Genomic DNA, 2,514 nt, shown 5'->3' on the forward strand with positions numbered 1-2,514 from the left:
CAACACCTGTTTTCAATATCTGTGTTGTTGTGAGGGATTAGATTCAGGGGATTGAATAATTTTGAGACGGGTGTAAATCATTTTGATTACAAGTGTATATATATATATATACTTGTAGTGTGTGTGTGTGTGTAATATATATACTGGTAGTGTGTGATTATATATATATATATATATATATATATATATATATATATATATATATATATATATATATATATATATATATATATATATATATGACACACTCTCTCCCTCTCTTCTACTTTACTGGTTAACCTGTTCCCAGGTGTTCTCCAATTTATATGCTTCTCTGGACACTTATAAGATACTATGTATGCCGGGACTCCTATAAATTGGAAGCAGTTTAAGCAGTAAAAGAAATGCAGTTTGCATGTGTATCTCAAATTCCAGAATTAGAGTCAATGGAGCAGCCAAATATCTCATATTTTTTATTTGAAAGGTATGAAAGTGTAAACGTTGTTTGTGGTGTGTCTTCTGTTATATAATGCACAGATGTGTAGTGTGATCTACTTTCTGGTGTATACTGCAGTATGTCATGCACTATAGCCTGTTTCTATTAATTGTCCTGCAGTAGTATACTCTGTTATGTGTATACTAATCAACCCAAAAGTATACTCTTTCTTGTACACCATTCTGTGCTCTGTCTGCCCCTCTCTATCCTTTAATAATGAATCCATGACCCCTGTTTGTGGAATAGCGGGTTGCTGCTATCTAACCCCTTATTGTGTCCGGGGGGGCTAGCTAACCCCTTTTTGTGTCCTAGGGGGCTAACTAACTGGAGAGGGGGGGTTTATCTAATCCCTACCTGTGTACTGGGGGGCCAACACCTTTCAGTGTCCTGGTGGCTAGCGAACCCTTTTTTGTGTCCTGGGGGGCTAACTAACTGGAGAGGGGTATCTAATCTCTCTGTGTCCTGGGGGGGGGGGGGGAGCTAACTAACTGGAGAGGGGTATCTAATCTCTCTCAGTGTCCTGGGGGGGCTATCTAATCGAACCCATTTCTGTTTGTGGTTGGGTGCTGTCTTAACCTTTTTCTGTGTCCTGGGGGCAGTGGCGTACACACAACCCATAGGGCCCCTGTGCGAAAACTGATCCGTGCCCCCCACCCCCGCGCTTACTCTGCTCGGGCCGGGGCCACAACACATGGCGGCGGGCACCTGGTCGCAGGGCTGCGACCCCTGTATGTACGCCAGGGCATGCAGATACACATACACTTAAAGGACCACTACAGACACCCAGATCACATCAGCTCAATGAAGTGGTCTGGGTGCCAGGTCCCTCTAGTTTTAACCCTGTAGCTGAAAACATAGCAGTTGCAGAGAAACTGCTATGTTTCACTGAGGGTTAATCCAGCCTCTAGTGGCTGTCTCATTGACAGCCGCTATAGGAGCTTCTGCGATTCTCACTGTGAAAATCACAGTGAGAAGACGCTGAACGTCCATAGGAAAGCATTGAGTAATGCTTTCCTATGGGCGGTTTGAATGCGCGCGCGGCTCTTGCCGCACATGCGCATTCTGAGCTGAGAGGCGGATCGGGGAGGAGGGATCCCCAGCGCCAAGGGAGTCTGGCGCTGGAGAAAGGTAAGTGCTGAAGACACACACACACACACACATTATCACGAACAGAGGCATACACACTAGCTAACAGACACACACATTTACTGACAGACACACACTCAGTGACAGACATACATACACACTCACTTTCAAAGCACACACTCACTAACAGACACCTAACAGAGGCACACAAACTAACACACTCAGTAACACACACACACAGACACAAAAACTAACACACACACAGACACAAAAACGAACACACACTGACAAAAAAACTAACACACACTAGCACTAACACTATTCTCTCTATTCTATTCTATATTTCTGTGTCCTGGGGGGGCTATCTATTCTATTCTATATTTCTGTGTCCTGGGGGGCTATCTATTCTATTCTATATTTCTGTGTCCTGGGGAGCTATCTATTCTATTCTATATTTCTGTGTCCTGGGGGGGCTATCTATTCTATTCTATATTTCTGTGTCCTGGGGGGGCTATCTATTCTATTCTATATTTCTGTGTCCTGGGGGGGCTATCTATTCTATTCTATATTTCTGTGTCCTGGGGGGGCTATCTATTCTATTCTATATTTCTGTGTCCTGGGGGGGCTATCTATTCTATTCTATATTTCTGTGTCCTGGGGGGGGCTATCTATTCTATTCTATATTTCTGTGTCCTGGGGGGCTATCTATTCTATTCTATTCTATATTTCTGTGTCCTGGGGGGCTATCTATTCTAAACCTTTTCTGTGTCGAAGGTGAGGCTAACACCTTTATCTGGGGAGGAAGGGGGACGCTAACCAGTTTGTGTCTTTAAGGGGGACTTTCTGCCCCCTCTTTGTGCCGGGAGGGGGCTGTCTGTCTCTGCCCCTGTGCTATGCTCTGCCCCCCTCTCTCTCTCTCTGGGGGTGTGGTGATGGTGATGATGATCCTGTAT

The sequence above is a fragment of the Pelobates fuscus genome, chromosome 10 (assembly GCF_036172605.1).
Source record: "Pelobates fuscus isolate aPelFus1 chromosome 10, aPelFus1.pri, whole genome shotgun sequence".
Lineage (NCBI taxonomy): Eukaryota > Metazoa > Chordata > Amphibia > Anura > Pelobatidae > Pelobates > Pelobates fuscus.